Source organism: Zootoca vivipara, chromosome 8, assembly GCF_963506605.1.
Source record: "Zootoca vivipara chromosome 8, rZooViv1.1, whole genome shotgun sequence".
In the NCBI taxonomy this organism is placed as follows: domain Eukaryota; kingdom Metazoa; phylum Chordata; class Lepidosauria; order Squamata; family Lacertidae; genus Zootoca; species Zootoca vivipara.
In genome coordinates, this window is record NC_083283.1 from 16,566,243 (window position 1) to 16,592,486 (window position 26,244).

Here is a 26,244-nt window from a genome sequence, read left to right on the forward strand (position 1 = left end):
TTTCAGTCTTTGTAGCCCAAGACATTGTGGTGCTTCGGGCAGAAAATCCAAGTGACCGCTTGTCTTTACCACTAGCTGAGATGAAACGCTATCCACCGGGGTGCTCTACTGCACAAGCCTTATTGAAATGAGTGGGAGATTGGGAGTTGTGCAAGAACAGTACGTACTTAACTTTTTTTCAACAGGGAAGCAGCAGACCTTCCATTAGATTGGGGTTAAATCTCTCCCTCAGTCTTCAACCCTTAAGTGCATCTAAAATTCATCACCGTTGGTTACTGTTTCATTTTATTTCATGCTAGGGCAGCCTCTGTACTTTTTCCAAACATGTTTTTCCTCCTTTCCCAGAGAGGGAATAAAATACAGCGCCTCAAAAATACCATTTTCACATAAGGGCGAGGAAAAAATGAAAGTCTTGCCTACAGAATCATAGAATCGAGGATCATCTAGTCCCCCTCACTGCAATGCAGGAATTACAGCTAAATAATGATGTGGCGTTCCCAAAAGAACCCTTTAAATGCATAGCTCTGGATTGACTCTAGGATGCTCATGGTTATTCTGTCTGTTACGATACAAGGGGTATTCATTTTTGTTTTCTCTATTTGTGCTTTCCATTCCCCAGTTTTCATAATGCATGTTCATTTCTACTCACAATCATGTTCCTGGTGTATTTCTTATGCAAAACAATTCTTCAGGCAGCAAAAAGATGTCTGTTACATCTAAACTTGAATAATAAAGTTTTACCACCAGTTATAAAAAAAAGCAAAGTTTGGAGTCTTTTTTTTGGGGGGGGGGGGTTGCCAATACCAGGATAATGTAGAGAAGGCAAGAGAAAACTAGCACTTAACCTGTAAAGGTCAAGGACTCCTACATGGTTAAGTCCAGTCAAAGGCAACTAATGGGGTTGCTTTCAGGCCAAGGGAGCTGGCATTTGTCCACAGACAGCTTTCCGGGTCATGCGGCCAGCATGACTAAACCGCTATTGGCACAACGGAACACTCTGACGGAAGCCAGAGCGCACGGAAACACCGTTTACCTTCCCGCCACAGCGGTACCTATTGATCTACTTGCACTTGCATGCTTTTAAACTGCTAGTTTGTCAAGAGCTGGGACAGAGCAACGGAAGCTCACTCCATCGCAGGGGTTCAAACTGCCAAGCTTCCAATCGGCAAGCCCAAGAGGCTCAGTGGTTTAGACCACAGCACCCACTCGTGTCCCTTAACCTGTACTAGACACACACACACCAATCATAGCTGCCAAGTTATCCCTTTTTTTAAAGGGATTTTCCATTATGCTGAATCGGCTTTCTCGTGAGAAAAGGGAAAACTTGCCAGCTATGACACCAATTGGTTCATGTGGCAGCAGAGTTTATAGAAGGGATATCTCTATCCTCTGGCTCCCATCATACCTGACCATTGGCAATGTTGGCTGGGTCTGAAGGGAATTAAAGTTCAGCAAAATCTGGATGGGGTGAAAGGACGGTGTTCTCCAAGAAAATGTTTCCCCACTGGTTTGCAATAAGAACGTTGTCCTTGCTTTGCACCAAATCCTTGAAGTTCCCTTCTATAATTTCTTTTTTCTTTCTTTTTCGTATTATTATTGAGTCCTGTTTGGGACTCAGGGCGGCGCACACAGATAAAATGGAAAGGCAATAATTAAAAAACACTAAGATGATTAAAATAGTATTTAAAAATCCATTAAACACAGATAACAATGAACACATCACAACACCAGCCCTTTCCTCAAAAGTCAGTTCCTAAAGGCCTGTCAGAATAGAAAGGTATTTACCGACCAGCGGAAGAACAAGTAGGCAGCCAGTCTAAACTTTGGTAGGTAGCGAATTCCAAAGTTTGGGAGCAGCCATGGAGAAGTTCCTTTCCAGCATCCCCACCAAGCATGCAGGACAGGGAGAAAACTCCTTCCCCAGCTGCTCTTTGGTTCAGTTTCCATCCTGGTCCTCCTCAAAGGTGTTTGTGGTGGAGTAAACCAGGAACAGGGACTCGGTTGGATATTTTTGGAGACCCATCTCCCTGAAGCCCCAGCCAACATGACCAACAGTCATTGATGATGGATACCATTGTCCTAACATCATCTAGAGGGTCACAAATTTCCTTCCCTCTGATATACAATGTCGACCACCACCATTTTATCTTCACAGCAGCCTGGTCTGATAGGTCTGTCTAAGAAACAGGCTGATCGCTGAACTTCTTCAGCCCGGACACTGAAATCCAGCGCCGAGGGCCTTCTGGCGGTTCCCTCACTGCAAGACGTGAGGTTACAGAGAACCAGGCAGAGGGTCTTCTCGGTAGTGGAGCCTGCCCTGTGGAACGCCCTCCCATCAGATGTAAAGGCAATAAGCAACTATCTTACTTTTAAAAGACATCTGAAGGCAGTCCTGTTTAGGGAAGTTTTTAATATTTAATGCTCTATTGCGTTTTTAATGTTCAGTTGGGAGCCGCCCAGAGTGGCTGGGGAAACAGCCAGATGGGTGGGGTATAAATAAATTTATTATTATTATTATTATTATTATTATTATTATTATTATTATTATTAATTATTGGCTGAACAGGGTCTGAACTAGTCTGAACCAGTGCTCTGCCCTGCCCACATTGGCTCATTTATTTAAAATAAAAAAATTCCTTCAGTAACACACGAAAGCTCATACCAAAATATAAACTTAGTTGGTCTTTAAGGTGCTACTGAAGGAATTTTTTTATTTTGCTTCGACACAGACCAACACGGCTACCTACCTGTAACTCATTTATTTAAATCAGTGATGGGGAACCTTTGGCACTCCGGGTGCAGGTCATTCTCAGTCAGGATGGCTGATGGTCAAGAATGTTGTAGTTAAACAATATTTTTTTTTGGGGGGGAGACACAGATTTCCCACCCCAGATTTGAGTTTTACTACACTCTGTTAAAAAACAAACAAAAAGGAGGGCCTCGCAGAATATTTACAAATAACAGAAATAAACCATCCCTCAGTCCGCCCACCTGCCCCTGGTTGCAATCTAAAAGACAAGACACAAGAAGAAATTGGGCTAGGGGAGCAGGTAATAACCCAACTCAATATATTTGTTCTTAACCACAAAATACAAAACCACAAAATACAGCAGCTGGTAGCTGTATCCACTCAGGGCAGATAGTGCCTAACTGCTCCTTCCTCTCTTAGCAAAGTTATTCCAAAGTGATGGACTTTTCCAGGTATTCCAGTCTTTTGAAAGCCAGTACTAGGGATAGAACACAGAACATTGCTACTATGGAATAATAATAAAAAATGGCGCTTGGGTAGACTACCAGCAATCCAAACTCCTGGAGGGGCAGCAGTGGTGCTTAATGGAATAGCAGGTTGCCTGCATGCACCTCAAGCCCCATCACTTGTTCTGGCCAAGGCCAAAAAGTGTTTGGGGGGGGCTGGAACCCTGGCACCTGCCATTCCCCCCCCCCACTTCACCAGCTCCAAGTTCACGCAGCAGATAAGCCCAAATCAGGTCTGTTGTTGGTAGCTAGACCAGCAAAATAGCCAGCAGTTCCTTGGACAGTCCTGCTCCACCCTGTCCTTGTCCCTAAGATGTCCTTTTTCAGAGGAATACATGAGCTCCCAGTGGCAGGGATACTAATGGTGGCAGCTTCCACCCCAGCTGGATAGCTCAGTTGGCTAGAGCATGGTGCTGGTAACGCCAAGGTACCGTTGGAAGTTCTGTAGAGACAAGAGATCTGTCTTCCCATCAGATCTTCACTGAATCAACTAACCCCTGTGTTGCGAACTCCAGACTAAAGACAACAGCGGCAACGCGTGGACCGATGAAAAATGAGGGCATAAATGTATATCTTTATGAGTTGCAGCGAAGCGATATTCAAGAGTAGCGTCCATATAGTATCAAAATAAAATTCATCCAGTGATATAATTTGAATGCTTAGCGATATCTGTCGATGCAAACAATAGCAAATAATAGACAGGGATAATGACACTGTTTCAACGTGGTCTTCCTCAGTGTTCAACTCAGAAATGTATACAACAGTGGTTACATAGTTTTATGACCGCTGCTCCTTAGAAGTTGACTGTATACATTTCTGAGTTGAACACTGAGGAAGACCACGTCGAAACAGTGTCATTATCCGGATCCCTGTCTATTATTTGCTATTGTTTGCATCGACAGATATCGATAAGCATTCAAATTATATCACTGGATGAATTTTATTTTGGTACTATATGGACTGTACTCTTGAATATCGCTTCCCATCAGATCTTGGCACAAGCAAAGCTGGGCACAGGGACATTGCCGCCTGATCCAAAACTCTCCAGTGCCGTGGATCAGCAACCGTGTGGCATTGCCCTGCAAGTCTTTTATCTTCCATTCTCCAATAAGACCTCTACAACGAGAGGCCAAGTAGAGCAGCAAACCTTGTCACTGAGAGCACCCCACTCACCCTGGACCAATCCAGGGACCACCCACCCCAGACCCAGTCCCAAATTAATCCAGGGCGCAGGGCTAAAGCTTAATTCAAGTTTTTTAAATCCACACATGCACACAAGGCATCCAGAAATTCTCCGCTGAAATCTAAACAGAAGTTCTTTACCGGAAACAAGTCCCAGAAAATAGGGAGCACCCCTGGCAAGCAGGGTTTGGAGAACAGGTAAGCCTTACTGATATTCCCAGTGCATCCTCCTAGCAGCTTCCATGTATCATCTCTACCCTGGCATTAAAAAACGGAAAAAGGAAGTAGTAGGCCCCTTTCGAAGCTCATTCACTCGCAAGCAAGCAGCTGGAGGCTAAGAGGAGGCATTTGCTTAACTGGTCAGTGAACATGTTCGGCATTCCTTCATTCACAAATGCAGGAAGTGTGGAGGGGGGAAAGCCAGCTATTGGAGCAGGAGGTGGGGAGGGTGAGGCAGAGGGGGTCAAGAGGGAGGGTTGGAAACATTGACATTGTAATCTGACCGGGATAGTGGGGTCACGAGTTCTGCCGTTCCACAAGGCGCAGTGTTGCCCAACCTCAGGAAATGGGGACATCTCATCTGGAACCTCCCACGGACTGGGACCCTCCAGCAGTCGAGGGAACTTTTAATTAAATCCTGGCTCTCATTTAAATAAATAAATGCATGAAAAGAGTGTGCCACCTACTAAGATGCCACTGCCACATGTCCTTGTTGCTTCCTTCGGAGAGACCCCCTGTTTCAACGCTAACCAAATCCAAGGCAGCTTAACATATTTGCTCCTGATGAGATCACACAGCCCATAGTGGTATGGCTGGGAGCCATTTGTTCCATTATACTGCAATTTCCTCTCTCTCTCTCTCTTTTGTCTCATTTGTTTGGGAGACAGGCTCCCAGCCTGCATTTGAAATATTTCAAAGTGATATGAAAGATGGTGCAATTAAAACAAAAATGACTTCAAGGACCGCTGTCCTTTATGCAGCTCACGCCGAATGGATCTTCACTTCTTCACGGTTTACAATCCTGCTGTAAACGGGAGCTCTGTATCATTTAAAAGCCCCCCCTTTCCCTCCTCCTCTTAAGTAGCAATGGAAAAGGACCCAAAAGGAACGCCTTAAAACATGAAAGAAAAAGCTGTTGAGATGCTTGCTTATGTGGGCAGCAAGAACATAGGAAGCTACTTCACACTGAGGCACAGACCATTTGTGCATCTAGCCCAGTGTTGCCAACACTGACTGACAGAGGTCTCCCCCAGCTTCAACCTGGAGACACCAGAGATTCAACCTGGGGCTCCTTGCATTAAAAACAGCTAATACTGTACCACGAAACAACAAACACACAAGATGAAAGCCCTAACAAGTGGACACTCGGCATTTACCCAGCTGGGAAAGCCTGTCAGAACAAATACATTTCCAGTTGTTTTCAGAAAGTGCCTTTTGTATATCGACAGGAATGGCGTTCCACAGAATAGCCCTGCTCCCAGTTACTGTGGAGCGAGCTTCTGAGATCTTGGAAACTTGCAGGAGAAACTCTCCCACAGTCTGCAGTGAGCGATCTACTGGGAGTATAAGGGATAAGGTGGTCTCTCAAGTAACCTGGTCCTGAGTGGTATAGGGGCTTACAGGTTTACCCTGTTTCTCATATTTTAAGACACACCAATAAAATAAGCCATAGCAGGATTTTTAAGCATTCAAGGAATATAAGCCATACCCCGAAAATAAGACATAGTGATAGGCGCAGCAGCAATGCCGGCCGCGGCAGGAGGAGGAGGAAAAAAATAAGACATCCCTTGAAAATAAGCCATAGTGTGTTTTTTGAAGAAAAAATAAATATAAGACGTGTCTTATAATATGAGAAACACGGTATTTACACCTTGATCTTGGCCCAGCAGCAGCTTGGCAGTTCCTGGCCCTACCATAGGAACATTGCAAGCTGCCTTATACTGAAGCAGATCCATTGGCCCATCTATTTCGATATTGTCTACACAGGCTGACAGTGGCTCTCCAGGGTTTCACGCAGGGTTCTCTCTCAGATGGCAGGGATTGAACCCAGGGCCACCTTAAGCAGATCTGGTGCCCTGGCACCGTTGTGCGACGGATCCCTCCGGGGCCCCCACCCTGCCACATTTCCCAGCGCGGCGGGCGGGCGTAGTGCACAGCGCGGCTGCAGCACACACAGCTACACAGTGCCCCCCTGGCGGCCGGGCGACCTGGCGCCCCTCGCCACCCAGCCTGGCCATAGGGCCGGCCCTGATTGAACCCAGGACTTTCTGCATGCAAGGCAGATTCTCTGCCACTGAGCTATGGCCATATCACCCTTGGAACACCACTGGCCACTGTACTGAGGTGGTCGTCACACACAGAGAGAGTGTTTTGCAGCCACCATCCCAGGAACATTGGATGGCTCCTTTCACTTTAAAGGGTGCCCAGGGTGATCTTGCTTAAGATCAGCTACAACAGGACAGCCTCTGCCTGCAGGGTTACAGCCTGCAAGGCAAGGCACACAATGCATAAATGGACGAGGAAGGAAGAGAGAAAATAAACTCAGGCGCCAATTCTGACAGTTGCATTAGGCATGTTCAAGCATTGACCCTGAGCACACATTCAAAGTGTGGATGGGGACAGGGGTGCCGAGAGAAGCCCTGCCCTCAATATCCTCATACATTTGCTCCCTGACCATGCTTCGCAGGGAGGTGTGCTGGTGGCCTCTGCCTGCGCTTGCTTGAACCTGAGGAGACTCCTCCATGTGATAAATGAAAGTGGGGTCCCCAACTTCATGGAAGGTTCTATTTGCATTCAAGTGCATGTGAGTAGAAACCCCCCTGCTGGCTTTCCCCGTGCAACCTAGGCAGGTTGGAGCCTGACGAACGGCCAGGGTGGGGGGAGGGGTGGAAATATGACAGACACAAGGACTTTGGGGGAGGGTCTGAATCTATGCTGTTATCCCCTTCCACACTTAGGGGACTTGAGTGTTCGGGTGTCTGCCTAAATATCCCTACTGTAGTTCACCTAACGTCTAACCGGAACATAAAGAGTTCAGGGAGAAGAGGAGTCGAAGGCATCTAGTCTCCCATCAGAGCCAAAGGAGTGGCCCTGCATCTCTGTCGCCCTCTGCTGCAGCCTGGTGGAACTGACAAGCTCGGTGACGGAGCTGCTTCTATGCCACCCCTTTTGGAGTCCCAAGGTGGCAGACTCGTTTATCTGTCCAGTCCCTTCTTATCCTCGCATTATTACCCCGTGAGATGGGTTAGGTGGAGAGATAATGACCAGATCCATGTCACCCCGAAATCTTAATACATTTCAACCTGAGTCTTCTGAGTCATAATCCAACGTGAGATAATCAGCACCAGCTCATATCCACATGCAATATTCAGGACTGTATATATGGTTCACAGCCCCTGCTCTCTGATTCAGGGCCGGCCCTACAGCCAAGCTGGGTGGTGCAGGGCACCACGGCGCCAGCCCAACAGGGGAGCGCCGCGAGCTGTGCCTGCCCACCTGCTGGCCGGCCGGCCCGCCGCGCAGCTGTGCCCACAGCAACCGCACTGTGCCTGCCCGCCCGCCGCGCAGGGAAACGGGGCGGGGGGCGCCGAAGGGATCCGTCGCACCACGGCGCCAGGGGCGCTTAAGACGGCCCTGCTCTGATTTGAAGAATTCTGTGCCCCTCACTGGCACAGTCCTCCTAGCTTTCAGCCATTATATTGCCCTGAGCAGCTCCTCCCCCGTGCGCTGCTGCCCTCTGGGCATTTTGGCCTCAACCCCTCATGGCCATTGCCAATGTAAGTCCAATAACATCTGGAAAACACAATCTTGAGGGAGGCAGCTCTAAGCACTACAGAACTGGAATCTCTGGTATAAACCAACCCTCAGCCAAACTTCAAATTCTCCAGACCACAGTTGGAGGCAGCAATGCTTCTCAGCGCCAGCTGCCGGAAACCGAAGGAGGGGAGAGTGCTCTAGTACTCAGGTCCGATGGGTATTTGGTTGGCCACTGTGAGAACAGGATGCTGGACTAGTAAACTCTTCGCCTCATCCAGCAAGGATCTTCTTCTGCAACATATGCAAACCTACTCTGGACCCAAACCAGTCCCAAGGGGCAGTCAGAGATCAGAGTTCTAAATTTGCTCCTGCCTCTAGAGGGGAGAGGACCTTACTTTTCCCCTAGAGAGGGAGAAGGTCAGTTCTCTGATTTTCTCCCCCTCCCCCCCAAAAAAACACCACTTCTGTTTTTGTTAACAAGGTGTTATTATTATTTTTTAAAAACACCAGCCACACTCTCCCACTCAGCTCCCAGCGCTGACAGTTTAAAAAGAGATGAGCAATTCTGACGGACATCAGGGACCTGCTGAAACCTGATAGGGATGGTGTTTGCAGTGACCCTGGCTTCCCTTTGATTTCCCTGAAGAATATTGGGGGTCCTGATGTGAACAACAACACTTAACAGCAGCCTTTGTTGTAAATGAAAGAGTCCCCTACACATCCCGAGGAATAAGACGTGCCTTTCACACTCTGCGGTTACAATGTCACTGGAAGTGTCTGATTCGCTTCCAAGTGCTATTAAAGGATTGACATCTTAATGGTGAGATTGATACTGTGACAGTCTGGTCACGTACCTCCCAGAGCATCCCAACAAATCTCTCCCAAGCTGCGGATTCAATGTCAGTGGAGGTGGCTAGGATAAGAAGTGTTGCACTTAAGACCAACCTCCCCCACCCCCCAAAACTACTGACAGATCACGAAGACAGCAAACCATACTACCAAAGTTTCAAAAACAGTGTGTTTTATACTGTCCACTCCATAGAAGGTGGCTGTGTTTTGTGAAGTCAATAAAGCTGCTTAGGACCTAGGGATACTGCTATTAAATGAAAACCCTGATGCTAAGTATTTTCCAGTTTCAATTATTAGATCACAGAATCATAGAGTTGAAAAGCACCACAAGGATCATCTAGTCCAGGCACCCCCAAACTCGACCCTCCAGCTGTTTTGGGACTACAATTCCCATCATCCCTGACCAGTGGTCCTGTTAGCCAGGGATGATGGGAGTTGTAATCCCAAAACAGCTGGAGGGCCGAGTTGGGGGATTCCTGATCTAGTCCAACCTCCTGCAATGCAGGAGTCGTTTGCCCAACATGGGGCTTGAACCCACAACACTAAGGTTAAGAGTCCCATGCTCTACTGACTGAAATTAACTCTTCATCCTATATGGCGTCACTTAATCCTTGCCGCTTCATCCCTCCCCTTGTTTCTTTTTTGTCCTTTCCAGATTAATCGCATTACTGAGCCCAGCCAATCAGGGATCCTACAGTAAAGGGACTGGCATTGCAAGGCTACTCAGCTGGTAATATTTTTTTTATTATGAATTGATGTATGACTGATTTGAAAGTGAGGGTGCTACCACTGAAGTATGGGGCATGCCAGGAGCTCAACGTATTTGAACTGCCAGCCTGGGACTACAAATGGGGATGGAGGCATCTGGCTTGGAGGTGGGTCAGGATTTGATTCCTCCATCCAGGGAAAGAGATGGGCCATCCCCGAGACCTGGGTGTAATGCAAGGGCATATAGCATCTTGGAGTGGCATCATCAGTGCTGAAGTAGAGAAAGCAACATGGAGGAAAAGGCACAGAGATAGATAAAGCAGAGGAGGAAGCATTGGAAAAGCCAAAATCAGCCTTGTTCCTTTGAAATCAACAGAGTTAACATGAAAGTTGCAAAGCACCGCCTTCCAGGAAGAAGTTCTGGAAGCAAGCCTCCTGCCTGCCGTGTTATGCTAATTAACTTTCTCCCCTTCTCTCTTGCTTTCTTTATGCGGTGAGGTTTTGCAGGAGCAAAGCATTCAAGTACGGGGTTTCTCTCCTTAACATCCTGTTTTCAGTAACAAACAGAACAGTCTAGGAAAAGCTATGCCAACTGACTGTACTGCTTGTGTAGCATATGAAGAAGAAGAAAAAAAATCCCAATTCAAGAAAACACACGTTTGATATGACTGCAAAAGAAGCTAATCTAAATGATATTTCGTTTTCATGGGCCTTTGCCACAGTGGGATCTTGAGTTGAATCCAGAGACTAACGCTACTTTGCCCCAATGATTCTTCCAATACATTTTTCAATCTGTGGAATCTGACCCAGAAACAGTTAGATTACCTTCCCTTGAGATCAATAGATCCTCATTAGTCTGCCATTATTCTCACCTGACATTTAGTCAGAAATGCAGAACACTGGCGGTGGAAGAGATTCCAAGCATCCACTGTACCTTCCCATTTCTTTGCTAGGATTCTTATCTTCAAATTGTTCTCTACTGGAGGTAGCTTGCCTACCAAATAGGTGTGCTATTAAGTACACTACTGCCCTCTACTGGACATGTGTCCACCAGTTCATCCTCAGAATGCCAAATTAGTTTATAAAGAAGTATCGAATGCCAGGGCCTCTGGAACATTGGTGCAAGTCCAATGAATGAATGTCTAAAGAAATGGGCCCAAAGTGATTCCTTTTTACCGGCCTTTAAGATATTACAGTTCATATATCTCCACCATATTTGCCACTTTACTAGGACTGCAAGTGCTGACCCTAAAGCGTGCTATGAAAATTAATGAAGGAGCAGGATGCATAGCATTTCCTTGGCATCTGTACGGAGCTTTGTAGGAGAGGGGTTAATCTAAACCAGTCCTGTCCAGAACTATCCTGGCCCCTGGATCCTAGTTTACTCATAGGCCTAGGCCTAGCTCCTTAAATACCGATGTCATGTTCTGAATCCAGGTGCTCATAAAAAAGGGATGTATTCAAATGTAGAAGATGCACCACTAAACTATGGCACTTCCCTAACTGGCTAGAACTCAGGAGACTTAACATCGCCTTTCAGCTGCAGGTCTTCCAAATTCTTCTAGGCAGTACCAGTTTCAAGGAATTTGGTGGATGCATATATTCAAAATTCTGATGCATTCCCTGCTTCTCTCAAACACTTAAGATGAGGATCAGAAACTATGGTTTTCCAGGTGTTATTTGACTCCAATTCCCATTTGCCCCAGACGGTATGGTCAATGGTGAGGGATAATGGGAGTTCTGTTCCATTGATATCTAGCCCACTTCCCTATTCTTGGGAAAGCATGCTCACTCTTGAAGGCAATATGCTTCTGAACACCAGTTACTGGAAACTGCATGAGGGGAGAATCTGGCGAGCTCAGCTGCTTGTGGGCTTCCCACAGACATCTGGTTGGCCACTGTGAGAATAGGATGCTGGGCCAGATGGGCCATTGGCATAGCTGCCAAGTTTTCCCTTTTCTCGTGAGGAAGCCTATTCAGCATAAGGGAAAATCCCTTTAAAAAAGGGATAACTTGGCAGCTATGGCCATTGGCCTGATTCAGAAGGGCTTCTCTTATGTTCTTAAAAGATGTTCTGCAAACTGCCTCTAGGCTGCCCCAGGATTCAGTTCAATCTGAAATGTTGTGGGAACCACACATACACATGTACGGCCTTGGTCCAGTATACCTGAAGGAGCGTCTCCGCCCCCATCGTTCTGCCCGGACACTGAGGTCCAGCACCGAGGACCTTCTGGTGGTTCCCTTGCTGCAAGAAGCCAAGTTACAAGGAACGAGGCAGAGGGCCTTCTCGGTAGTGGCACCCGCCCTGTGGAACGCCCTCCCACCAGATGTCAAAGAGAAAAACAACTACCAGACTTTTAGAAGACATCTGAAGGCAGCCCTGTTTAGGGAAGCTTTTAATGTTTAAGAGATTATTGTATTTTAATACTTCTGTTGGAAGCCGCCCAGATTGGCTGGGGAAACTCAGCCAGATGGGCGGGGTATAATAATAAATTATTATTATTATTATTATTATTATTAGTAGTAGTAGTAGTAGTACTACTACTACTACATGAAGGCTGGTAATGTAAACCCTGTTGTGTGGGAATCCATTGCAGACAACTGCAGTGCCTAGAGACTCTGTCTGCCCCTGCTGTAACAAAACATGTCTCCCCTGTATCAGTCTCTACAGCCGTAGCAAGCACTGCAAACTTCCAACAGTTTTATTTCACCCACAAAGGCACACTCTTCCATTGCCTCCCAAGACAGACAGGTGCCAACAACAGATTGATAAGTAGGGGCTTGCACTTGTAACTCTGAAGCCCTGCTGAAGGTTCTTTCAAACGTAGCTGTTTAAAGCTGCTATAGTTTTGGGGAATTTTTCACTCCTGCTGTTCATGAGGCAAGTTAAAATGCTTCTTTTTCAATGTCGTCTTAATTGTCGAGAACTAGCCAATAACACTCTCACGCATAGTCTTAGCACTCAGAGTCATCCAATAAAATGGACCAACAGTAGACAGAGGACAAGCAGCAGGTCCTTCTTAAAAGAGGGAGTCATTAATTCATGCTGTTTGCAGCGGCAAGAGGTGGGAACCTCCACTGACTGAAGATGCCTTTAATAGAGGATTAGGCAAACTCATAGAAGATAAAGGTATCAAGGGCTACAAGTAGCAAGTGCGGTGGGGAATTTGGTTTGGTTCTCATTTTCAATAACCCACACTTCCCATACTAATACACAAACCGAAATGCAATTAATCCTTGGGAATTCACCCTTCTCCAAATTTTGCAATACAGTTCTCCAACCAAATAAAGTGCAGGAAATTGTTTATACCAGAAGAATGTAAGGATAAGCATGCATATATTAGGGGAAATAACATGCAAAGAATCCATGTTATTAGGGGAGACTCCTTGCAAAAATGTGTAATAGAAGGCAAAATTGCAAACAAAACTTTTATCTAGTAGGAAAAAAATGTGCCCTGAAATGCTGATTAACTTTTGCGAGGAGTTTTTAAAAAATGATGTGGCATTGTAGTGAGCTGAAAAAAAATGAGAAACTGAGAGAAACCAAAATTGTGAGATGTGCTTCTAGCAAATCATAATATTTTTATAGAAACTTCATACACACACACAAATGAAAAAGCCTTTACCGACCTGGTACCTTCCATTTGTTTTTGGAAATCAACTTCTATCAGCTGGAGCATGCCGACAGGGGTTTATGGGAGTTGTAGTCCAACCACATGTGGAAGGCACCAGATTTAGGAAGGGCAGCAATATACCTACAAAACAATACATTGGTTTCCCAGCTTGGGGAATGCCAGTTCCATGTTTTGCTTCTAAGCTTCTGGGGGACATCTAGTCAGCCACCATGAGAAAAAGGGATGTTAGATTAGATTAGGTGGACCTTTGGTTTCATCCAGCAAATATATTATGCCCCTAATACAGTAGAGCCTCGCAAGACGAATTTCATTCATTCAGCGAGTCAATTCATTTTGCGAAAAATTCGTCTTGCGAATTGCGGTTTCCCATAGGAATGCATTGAAATTTCTTTTTTTGCCCATAGGAACACATTAATTAAATTTCAATGCATTCCTATGGGAAACCGCGATTCGCAAGATGAATTTTTCGCAAAACAAATTCATCTTGCGAGTCACCAACAGATCGCAAGATGAATTCGTCTTGCGGTAAATTCATCTTGCAGGGCATTCGTATTGCGAGGTACCACTGTATATTGTTACATGCCATATCTCCCAAGCAGTGCAAGATTCCACGGGTTCCAGGTTACCTTACCCAGGGTTTATGTTTGCTTTCAGAAACAAGGCACAGCAGAGACTGTGTTGTCTTTATGATATATGGTTTATTTGCACATATATATAACCTGAGCCTATAATGGAGTGGTTCCCAGCATTGCATTCCAATGGGATCTTGCTTCTCCCATAGACACAACCTAAAACTCCAGCAGACACCATCCGTGGCTCTCTGCCTGCTTGCACCTTTTCTTCAGCTTCTTCCTACATAACTTCCCAGTGACATTGCTCCTCACTTCTGCTACTCCAAACTCTCTTTATCTGTTGAGGGAGGCAGGGGCCCTATCTATTTAGTTCTCTCACACCAATTTCCTTTGATCCATTGGCTTTCCTGGTGGCTCATGACCCCAGGCGATTTCCTGGACATGGGAAGCTTAGCCTAGCTTTAATTAACTGTGATCACATGTTGATTCCAGGGGATTAGCAGTATCCAGCACACATCTTTAATGTGCACAGATCTGGCTTAATACACGTGAGTCTGGCACTCAAGTCTTAACACTCCAAGCGTTGATTAAATTCTAACCTTTTACTGATCTAGAGATTATAATGGCCTAGCACCCACAAATTCCTAACACTATGTTCTGGAGAACTCAGTACTTTTTTGTGGAAGCGCTTTCAGCTTCCTTGAACAGCCCCTTGGAAAAGGAACCCAACAATTCACTTCAACTTTTGCTTTAGGCAGAATTTCAGTGGCTTCCCCTGGTGCCAAAACAGCTCTTACTGCATAGTGAGACACCTTCCTGGGGTTGTTTCCTCTCTCCCCAGTTACTTGAGCTGCAGCCCAGATCATCTGGAGTAGATGGTTATTACCACCCACAACTTTTTCCTTTGCTTGCTCTTGTTCCATGGGTTTTCAATCATATATATTAATGCAAAACTTTTGCCTCTCTCTCTTTCTCTCGTTCCAAAATGGTTATTATTTCCTAGCTTTGAGAGTGTAACTATGACTTAACTAATTTGTATTGAAAGGCATTCTCAGCTGTTGGGATTGAACCATAGCCACAGAAAGGGGCGGGGAGGCAAAGGCAGAGCTGGATTGCAGAGCTGTAATTCCTGGCTCCAGTGCATAGGTTCAGGCCACAGAGAACATCCCCAGTATTCCCAAGTATGATCTTTAAGAAGTGCTGAAGACAAGGGTTAGTGTAGGCATATGCGATCTTGGCAGAAGCCGTGTTTCACTTTATAGCAATGGCAAGCCGACTCTGTTCAATCTGTTTCCATTTGCTGGTCAAATTTCTTAAAGGTTCCCTTCAAAGGGGCAGCCAATGCTATTAGCATTACTCAGATCATTTCCTCAGTAGCTACTTTAGAGGATGATATATCACTCCAGTCCTCGGTTTCCTTTCGTTTCGAGAGTGGGAAGAGATAGCTGAAAATTGGATTCTGGATTCCCTGATACCGGGCTACGGTGCAGGAATCAACCGCAGGACATGTTTCTTATGGAATTGCCATACATCACTGGGTAGACGGCTGTGGCCTACAAATAAAACAAACCATGCAATACACACAAATGGATGTAATAAAGCTCTGACTATTTGCAGTGGGGTGGGGTGAGGGACGGACGGACGGACGGACACACACACACCTCTGGAGGTGGTTGTGATTTTGAGCGAAGCAGCACACACTTAACCTTTTTACCTTGCACCACGTAAACAGGCCTCCTCAAGCTGCATCTGGATCGCCACAGTAAGGAAAAACAGCTGGGGCAATATGTGTGGATGGGGAAACCTGTGGCCTTTCAATTGTCCTTGGACTCCAACTCCCATCAGCCCCCAAGCCAACGTGGCCAATAGTCAGTGATAATGGGAATTGTAGTCCGGCAATATCTGGACTACAAACCTGATGTAGAGAAACAGGTAGGAGCACCTTGGTCTTCTGCTACTCCTCCACTCAGAACTGCAACCAGGGCCGTCTCAAGCACGTCGGGCACCCTGGCGCCATGGTGCGGAGATCACTCCGGCGCCCCCCGCCCCGCTCCGTTTCTTGCCGCGGCTGGTGGGCGGGCACAGCACGCAGCATGATTTACACGCTGCTCTGCTGTGCAGCGCCCCCCCCCCAGCCTACCCCTAGAGCCGGCCCTGACTGCAACTTCCAAAGATGACCTTTCTTTTTCTTTCTTCTCATTGCATTTCTATCTATCCTACCTTTCCCACAAGGAGCAAAAGGGGGAACACATTTTATAGTACACACATCTACAAAAAGCGTATACTTTCCCAGTGTTTTTCAACCTTTTTTGGGCAAAGGCAAACTTGTTTCATGAAAAAATTCACGAGGCACACCACCATTAGAAAATGTTAAAATTTTTAAACTCTGTGCCTATATTGACTATATATAAAGTAATTCTCCCACGGCACACCAGGCAAGATCTCGCGGCACACTAGTGTGCCGCGGAACAGTGGTTGAGAAACACTGTACTTTCCCCTTAAAAAGATAGGAAATAGGTAGGATTCCCACCCCCGCAATGCCTCTTTCCAGCCCTTACTACAAGAAAACCTCTCAGAGGTGGCATTCATCAGACACTCTGACTTCTCCTATTCCAGACAAATTTAACAGGCAGGTAAAAATGCATGTGTGACTTTTCCGTCTAGAAAGGGTTAAACCCAGTTTTCAAAGATAATAACAATTTTATAATAACAATTTATTATTTATACCCCGCCCATCTGGCTGGGTTTCCCCAGCCACCCTGGGCGGCTTCCAACCGAATATTAAAACAGTGCTATAAGCACACCCACCTGTGCGTTTCCGATTGCTTTTCAGTGGGGTTATATCACTCTGTTGCCTTTCATATTTCGCTATCTATCTATATTAGAAAGGTGGAATGAAAAGACTTAAAACCTATTTTTCTAGAATAAAAGCCCTAACTATGTAAGGGCGAATAACCAGAAGAAGAGAGTTTGTTTGAGAGCTAAGCCTGGGTCCCACTTACCTGGAAGTAAACCCCATTTATCCATGGGACTTGGGACCCAGGTGGCGCTGTGGTTAAACCACTGAGCCTAGGGCTTGCTGATCAGAAGGTCGGCGGTTCGAATCCCTGTGACGGGGTGAGCTCCCGTTGCTTGGTCCCAGCTCCTGCCAACCTAGCAGTTCGAAAGCACGTCAAAATGCAAGTAGATAAATGGGAACCGCCACAGCGGGAAGGTAAACGGCGTTTCCATGTGCTGCTCTGGTTCGCCAGAAGCGGCTTTGTCATGCTGGCCACATGACCTGGAAGCTGTACGCCGGCTCCCTCGGCCAATAATGCGAGATGAGCGCGCAACCCCAGAGTCGGTCACGACTGGACCTAATGGTCAGGGGTCCCTTTACCTTTATCCATGGGACTTACTTCTGAGTAGACATGATGAGGATTGGATTGTAAGTGCTGAGCCTCTCCTAGCAGAACACCTTTCTTCCAGAAATCAAGGCTATGAGTTCGTTTTCTGACATTGGATTAAGAACTATGAGCGAGCAGAGCCTGACATCTGCAGTCCTCATCATAACTGTTCAGCATGGATGGAACGAGCCTTCCCACCCACCATGCAATTGAGGATCAACACACAACTGAAAACTATGGCAAACTCAGTGCAAATTTTGGAAAGGAATAAAACAAAGCAAAAAACAAAACAAAACACACACACACACACACAACGGGGCAATGAAGTAATTCTAAAACACCAGGTGCCATTTCAGAAGCAAGACCAGGTAATTTGACATTTGCAGACATGGAGAACTTTAGAAGCATTCCTAAATAAGAATCGGTAAAGGAAGAACACAGATTTGGATAGCTGATTTGTGTACTAGCAGATATATACTAGCACAGGCACGCCCAACAGGTAGATCGTGATCTACCGGTAGATCACTGGACGTCTGTGGTAGATCACTGGTAGATCGCTGGCTCCCCCCAAACTTTAGCTCCCCTAAAAAAAGCTCAACAAGTTTGCCCTGCACCCCCAAAAATGTGTCTTTCCTCCTCCCGAAAAGGTCAACAACTTTGACCTGAACCCCCCCAAAAAACAGGGCTTTCCTCCTCCCTAAAAAGTTCAACAACCTTCACCTGAACCCACAAAAATGGGGTAGATCACTGCCAGTTTTTAACTCTGTGAGTAGATTGCAGTCTCTTGGGAGTTGGCCACCCCTGTGTAACTAGCAGATATATACTGCCTTCTGTTTCCTGCTCTAGTCCAAAAGGATGAAATAGACACAAATGGGATTTCCCAATCTGGGATCCGGGCTACACACATATAGCCCCAGATGTAAATCATCTGTTACGGGGGTGGGGGGAAGCTTTGGACCAAATCTAGTGTTCTGTTCCCCATTTGTTCCCCACACAGATTGGTACTATTAAAGGCGGTTAGCTTGGAGCTTTGCTCATGCAGTCCCTAATTATGAATTGGGATTCTAGCTTTGTAAAACACATGTATGCCATCTGTTTGTACGTATGTTTCCTCCTACAGGGTCAGGGCATGTGTGTCTAAGTGTGCAGTTATTTAGAGAGTGGACCAGCTTCCTAGAATTAAGCCAGTCTGCTTAACTGTAACATTGTCGTCTTTGAGTCTCAGTGTACAATGTTATGTCCTTGTTAACAACTGTGAGATTCACACTTTTGCACTTCTGATAAGAAATATGCTTGTACAGTGGTACCTTGGGTTACAGACACTTCAGGTTACAGACTCTGCTAACCCAGAAATAGTACCTCAGAATAATAATAATAATAATAATAATAATAATAATAATAATAATAATAATAATAATTTTATTTATACCCCGCCCTCCCCAGTCAAAACTGGGCTCAGGGCGGCTAACACCAATAAAATTACAATAAAACATAAAAAGCAATTAATTAAAATACAGATTAAAATACAATATTAAAATTTAAAATGCAGCCTCATTTTAAGTAAGTCCATAAATCCAAGCCATGAGGGAGGAAAACACAGGGGTCAGACTAAGTCCAACCCAAAGGCCAGGCGGAACAGCTCTGTCTTGCAGGCCCTGCGGAAAGATGACAAATCCCGCAGGGCCCTGGTCTCCTGTGAAAGAGCGTTCCACCAATACTGGGGCCAGTACTGAAAAGGCCCTAGCCCTAGTAGAGGCCAATCTAGCCACCTTATGGCTCGGGATCTCCAGAGTATTGTTGTTTGTGGACCTTAAGGTCCTCCGCGTGGCATACTAGGAGAGGCGGTCCCTGTTAAGAACAGGATGAGAACAGAAATTGCGTGGTGGTGGCGCGGCGGCAGCAGGAGGCCGCATTAGCTAAAGTGGTACCTCAGGTTAAGAATGGATTTGCATTCCAGCAGGTTCCCCTTTGACAGCCCACCAGTGCATCTCCTGATTAGGGAAGCATCCAGTTTGGACTGATTCTGCAAATGGCTGAGCAATCCTCCATCAATAATACCAGTGAACATGAACAAGAGTTCACCCGCTCACCTGGACAGCTGGTGCTGGCAACGTTCAGTCTTTCGAACTAGCTTGGAAAATAAATGGAACTTGTCAGCATGCCGTTCTAGCAGTGAGACTTTACAGATCTACTCTTTTGAATCCTGCACATTGTTGTTTATTCAAGACTTTCAACTGTCAAAACAAAGGGCCCAGCCACTGATTTAATGGAATTGATTTATTGATAGGAGGTGCAATTTCTATGTAAATAATGATGTAACCCTCCAGAGGGTGGGTTATGAGTCCTGTTTCCAGCCACAGGTTTTACAGAGCCTGCTCGATCCAGGATTCCCAGTTGCTGGCTTTGCAACTCGTACTGTAAACGTGTGTGGCTTTGATTGCAGCGCTAACTGGGAGTGAGGCCTAAATCATCGGCCTGTTTCCCTTTTTGGTCTCTTGTCACATCACAGAGATGAATAAAGCCTTGCTAATGAGGAGGAGGACTGCAGTGAAAAAGGCAGCACACATATGCTGTCTTGCATTCTAGGAGTACTAGAACATGGCTCTGTTCCAATTGCTCTGATGTGCACAATGCTCTGCGTGGACCAGGATTTTTCTGTTCCTTTCTAGGGGATCCACACTAGCGATGGGGAAATTTTTGTTCCATGTGCCATGTGTTTCCTTGCAGAGAAGTGTACTGAGAGCCCTTGAATATGGGTGGAGCTTAGAACAGTTTCCCATGGCATTGGACTACTGCAATGCTCTCTACATGGGGCTCCCTTTTGAAGGTGACCCGGAAACTGCAATTAATCCAGAATGCGGCAGCTAGACTGGTGACTGGGAGTGGCCGCTGGGACCACATAACACCGGTCCTGAGAGATCTACACTGGCTCCCAGTACGTTTCCAAGCACAATTCAAAGTGTTGGTGCTGACCTAAATGGCCTCGGTCCTGTATACCTGAAGGAGCGTCTCTACCCCCATCGTTCAGCCCGGACACTGAGATCCAGCGCTAAGGGCCTTCTGGTGGTTCCCTCATTGCGAGAAGTGAGGTTCACTGCTCACTGTGCAAAGGTGGCATATAAATGAACGCAGTCGATCAATCTAAATCTCAAAAGCTGGTGCATCATATTCTCAGGTGCAAGTCCTTTGGCATGATTAGCGCCCTACAGGGTGCAGAGCCAGTGTGGTGTAGTGGTTAAGAGCGGTAGACTCGTAATCTGGTGAACCGGGTTCGCGTCTCTGCTCCTCCACATGCAGCTGCTGGGTGACCTTGGGCTAGTCACACTTCTTTGAAGTCTCTCAGCCCCACTCACCTTACAGAGTGTTTGTTGTGGGGAAAGAAGGGAAAGGAGAATGTTAGCCGCTTTGAGACTCTTTTGGGTAGTGATGAAGCGGGATATCAAATCCAAACTCCTCCTCCTCCTCCTCCTCCTCCTCCTCCTCCTCCTCCTCCTCCTCCTCCTCCTCCTCCTCCTCCTCCTCCTCCTCCTCTCTCTTCTTCTTCTTCTTCTTCTTCTTCTTCTTCTTCTTCTTCTTCTTCTTCTTCTTCTTCTTCTTCTTCTTCTTCTTCTTCTTCTTCTTCTTCTACAAAATTTCCCAGAGGACATTATTCCAAGCATGTAAACAGTTTCTTTGTGTGAGGCATGGTTCCCCCTCTCGTGGAATCAAGTCCTTCAAACAGTTCGGCAAGTTCTAAAACCCACACTTGAGTGACAGGACATGAGGAAAATAGTAAGAATGAATTTGCCACTGGGTGGACGTGAAGTGATTGCAGAACCAGTAAGTGAGCACTTTCAACTCTCTTTGGACAACGTCCTAGAATTTAGAGGGGTGTGTGTGTGTGTGTGTGTGTTTAAAGCAGAAGCCTTGTGTTTTGAGAGGCGGAAAACCTGAGAAGGTGACAGCAGGGAAAGAAGCTATTTTGCAACTCATAAGACAAAAATGTCCCCTGCTTCTACTATTATATTTTGCAATTATTTTCTGAAAAAACGGGGAGGGGGAGGGGGAATGCTATTTTAAGTGAGGCTCCTTCATTTTCTTGATTCTAGATTGTTTTGTGCTGACACTGCAAGGATATTTCAGTGTGTGTGTGTGTGTGTGTGTGTGTGTGTGTGTGTGTGTAAATTGGGTTATAAGTACTTTCAAATAAATAATGGGTGCTGAAACTGAGGTAAGATAGAAAGAACAATCCTGTTTCACATGCAGTTTAAGTAATCCCTGTCGAAATGTTCCTGGAAAAGTGGGGGAGTATGAAAGGGTAGGGACCCTTTCAGACGCCACATTCGCAAAGACCTATGGAACCCAGGAGATCCCTGAATGCTCAGGGGGATTTTCTGGCAGACATGGCTAATGATTCTGCTGAGGCCCCAGCCTCACTACAGAAGGGTGAGCTGAGCAGTGAGAGTGATGAAGTTGCCCTCTTCATTGCTAAACAGCAAAGGCAGCTTCCTGGTTTTCTGGAGAACCGAGTGCAATGAAGCAGGTAAAATGACGGCTGGAGCGCAGATGGCAGAAAAGATGTGCAACCACATTTGACAGTTTACATGCAGACCTAAGACAAGTTACTCGGAAGGATAAGACAGTCCTGAGAGATGAACAGTGCGATCCTAACAGGTTCTACTCGGAAGCAATCCCACTGAATTAAATAGATTTACACCCGGGTTCATAGGATTAGTATTGCAGCATTAGTAACTTCAGCTGGTGCTCCAAATACAAGGGAATAATCCCCTGAATTCTTATGGATACAGACAAATAAAATGCTCCCCCCAACCCCCCCCCCAAACATTTTAAAGTAACTCTCAGTAATATGGCTGGGTTAATTGACCCTTTCAAAAGAAGAAGTTTACAAGAGTTTAAAAGGAGGATAAATTACAGTTGGGGTTTTTCCCCCCTATGCTCTTTGTGTGAAGGGTGGTATACAAATTTTAACAACAACAACAATAATAAAGTGCTTATTAGGAAGACAGGGGAAAATATTCAATATATATATATATTTAAGGGGCCATTATGTCATTGAACAGCTGCTACAAAAACTAAGGACTAATTAACTGGAATAGAGTTACTATCGTAGTCTTTTAATGATATTCTATTTGATTTACAGGGAAGATCCTTAAAAAATGCCTATATGGCATGTTGTCCCCCCCCCCCAACTGGGCACAGCAGCATCAAAAGTGACTTCTGAGCATGCTCCGCCCAGTTCCAAAATGGCGGCAGCGCTACTTCCGGTATGCTACTTCCGGTCCGGTCCCTTATTTTTCAGAGAGGAATTTGGCAGGTATGCTTTCCCCACAATTTAAAGACAGCAGCTTCCACTCAATACAGTAGTGGCTGGTGGGGTAGAGTGGGCCATTATGTCATTGAACAGCTGCTACAAAAACTAAGGACTAATTAACTGGAATAGTTACTATCGCAGTCTTTTAATGATATTCTATTTGATTTACAGGGAAGATCCTTATAAAAGAAAACTGAATGATGCTGGTGTCAATGTACGCCCCAAAAGATAATCAAAAACTCTTTAATTTTTAAAAGAAAACTATTTGAGAATGTTAGGAGGGCAGAGGTTAATTAGATGAGTTTCCAGCAGTGTGATGGATAAATAATGGGCCACATCCTAAATATATGGCATGTTGTCCCCCCCCCCAAGTCAACCTTGATCAACAGTTTATAATTTAATTGATACACAGAAGAGAATTAATGAAGGACCAAGAAATTTTACATCACTCTGACAGGACCAAACAATATGTGATGTTAATCATGTAGCAGGGTTTTTTTTTGAGGTGCGGTTGTTTTGGTAATACAAATTAAATGCTGCTGATCGTTGGAGCTTTCAATAATAATCAGGGTTTTGCGAGCCCCAAGGAGCAACTGATTTGCAGTGCTTGCGACCCCTGCTTTCGGCCCAGCTGTGTCTTCATCTACCCCATTCCTGACTTCATATATGACATCAGGCGTTGTGCAAGTGGCCATGGCTTGACCAGAAATCTCATAAGCCAAATGAGGAGCCCCCCCTGGCTGATGGTAAGGTTGCACAAGGCTGGCTTTTATCATCCCTTTTTATGTATGAATGGAGAACAACCCAGTCAAGCAAAAAGTCAGGCTTCTCCATTGACTAGGAAAGTGCCTTAAAGTTTAATTCAACGTTACTTACACTTACAGCGAAAAAAAGGACAGAAATAAGCCGTTGTAAAACCAGTGAATACTTTTACCTCGTCTAAAGCCACTCTTGAGAGAGATTATACTAAGAAGATTACAAAAAATATGACATTGGTCATATTTTCCTCCTGGGCGCGTAGAAAACAAATACATCTTCGCTTTTTCCTCTCCTTCCTTTCCCACCCCACCCAACTCTTGGGGGAAAACTAGGTGTGTGTATATGTGTGTTTATATTACCACGAAGGCTTAGGTTGTCATTTCATTAAAGAGCATGATTGGCATAAGTTTGGGGAAACCTCCTTGCAGGCTTAATTCCATACTCTCAGGACAATGCTAATTTTTTCCAAATGCTACAGCTGGCACTATCTTTCTCAGTTAGCTAAGAGTTGTCTATTGTATTGGCTACTCACCAGATTTATGGTCTTTCTCAAGCAGACGGAAATGCTCATTTTTTCCAGTTTTCCAAAGGGTAATAAAACATTTGTCATTGATCTTAGTTCCCAGGTCCCTTGTGAGTCTGACATAGGCCAAACCTTCTCACAGTTTTGTAAATGATGATATTTTAAGAGCCTGGCTTTCCTTTCAGGCTAATACAGGGACAAAGGGCCCTTGTATCGGGCACTGGACATAATATGTAATAAAGAGGAACATGCAGAGTAAATTCTCATGATAATGTTCTACAGCAGGCATCCCCAAACTTCGGCCCTCCAGATGTTTTGGACTACAATTCGCATCTTCCCTGACCTAGGGATCGTGTAAGCAGCAAGGTTTCCGGGGCAAATGGTGTCTCGATTTTCAAAGGGAAATGGAGAAAAAACTCACTACCTAAATTAAAACATCACCACTGCCACCTGTCTGTCTGCTAGCCTCTTTTGAAATGCCCTAAGATAAGGAGTTCTCTCTTCCCTGCCAGAATTAAGCTAACCAATGGAATGAGCTTCAGCCTACCCATTACCTCCCTTTCCCATAGCTGCCAAGTCTCCTGTATTCCCCGGGAAACCCCCCTTTTTCCAGCTGTCCCCAGCCAAAAAAACAGATTTTTTTTGTTTCCCCCCGGTTTATTCTGGCGCGGCGGCCATTTTGGAACTGGGCGGAGCATGCTCAGAAGCGACTTTTGATGCTGCTCTGCCCAGTTCCAAAATGGCTGCAGCGCGACTTCTGGTGCGGTGGCCATTTTGGAACTGGGCACAGCAGCATCAAAAGTCACTTCTGAGCATGCTCCGCCCAGTTCCAAAATGGCGGCAGCGCTACTTCCGGTATGCTACTTCCGGTCCGGTCCCTTATTTTTCAGAGAGGAACTTGACAGGTATGCTTTCCCCACAATTTAAAGACAGCAGCTTCCACTCAATACAGTAGTGGCTGGTGGGGTAGAGTGGGGTGGGATGATTTTGCTTCTCTGTGTGGCGGTGACTGGCGGTAACTGAGAGGAGAGGAGCGTGGCACAGGGGAGGTTGCCATGGTTTGGCTTGTCATGAGTCTGAAGTGAGGGCTAGCTGGTGGCAAGGCAATTGACTCAATTATTTCAGTAGTTATATGTCAGTTGGTGTTGGGAATTGAAAAAATGCAGACAGGTATGAGAGGAGGAAGACGGTAAGTCAGTTGGCTGCTGATGTCATGGAGGCACTTGAGGCTACACAGCCAGTCAGACTTCCTGTGCTTTCCCTCTTTGCAGTGCCTGGAGTGAATTTTCTCCATTCATTCCAGAAAGTGGTTCAGGAAGCGAAAGGTCATAATGCTAGACAGTCTTGGCTTTTTACTCGATACAGAGAGGCTTGTACACACACAAAAGGGAGGGGAATGTTAAGCTCTTCAAATGCAGTGCAAAAAAGTGCAATTCTAAATATAAGATAATTCAAATATCTGGTTATCTGGTGACCCCAATGCCAGTAATGCTGGCTGAGGCTGATGAAAACTTAGCCCAAAGATTCTGGAGGTATGAAGTTAGCTACTTCTGGATAATACAATACTGAGCTACATGGACCCAACAGTCTGGCACAATATAAAGCAGTTTCCTGTGTTTTTATATCAATGCTGATATCAAGGTGAGGGACAACAAAAGGTAGGCTTTGGGAGGAAGTTAATCCACACGAGACCATAGTGAATTGATAAATGTCTGCCTATTGCTCTGTTAACCATGGATGTCTTCTAATATTGGGCTTAAATTGTTATTGGAATGTTATCATTTTAATGTATCGCTATTTAGACTGCAAACTACACTGAGAACATAACTGACAAAGGGTAGTATATAAATCGGACTAATAAACAAAACACATAATAAAATAATAAGCCCACCAATTTTATATAAAAAAACCCAGCTCATCAAAAGAAAAACAAATAAGCAGAAAGAAAAGCAGTTAAGATAGCCTGCTACATAGATAGGGATGAATCATTAAAACCGAAAAGGTTTAATCGTGCCAACCATGATTGCTCTCCTTTGGGCACAGTACTCCATAGCTTTTAAGAAAAGGACTTAAAAACAACACCAGGTTTTTTGGTGGGGGACGGGGGGCGGTCAGAAATCCCACACACAATCCAACAGGTTGATTTCCCCCCTGAGAATAAAGCCCCTGAAATGCAAACATAATTCTGTTTAAGAGTAATCACGATGGGATGGAAAATGACAGAAACAGAGATTCAAGGTTGATGTTTGTGTACTTAGCTCATGCTGAGCACGGATTCCTTACTTGGAAACAGGCAGGGCATGAGCGG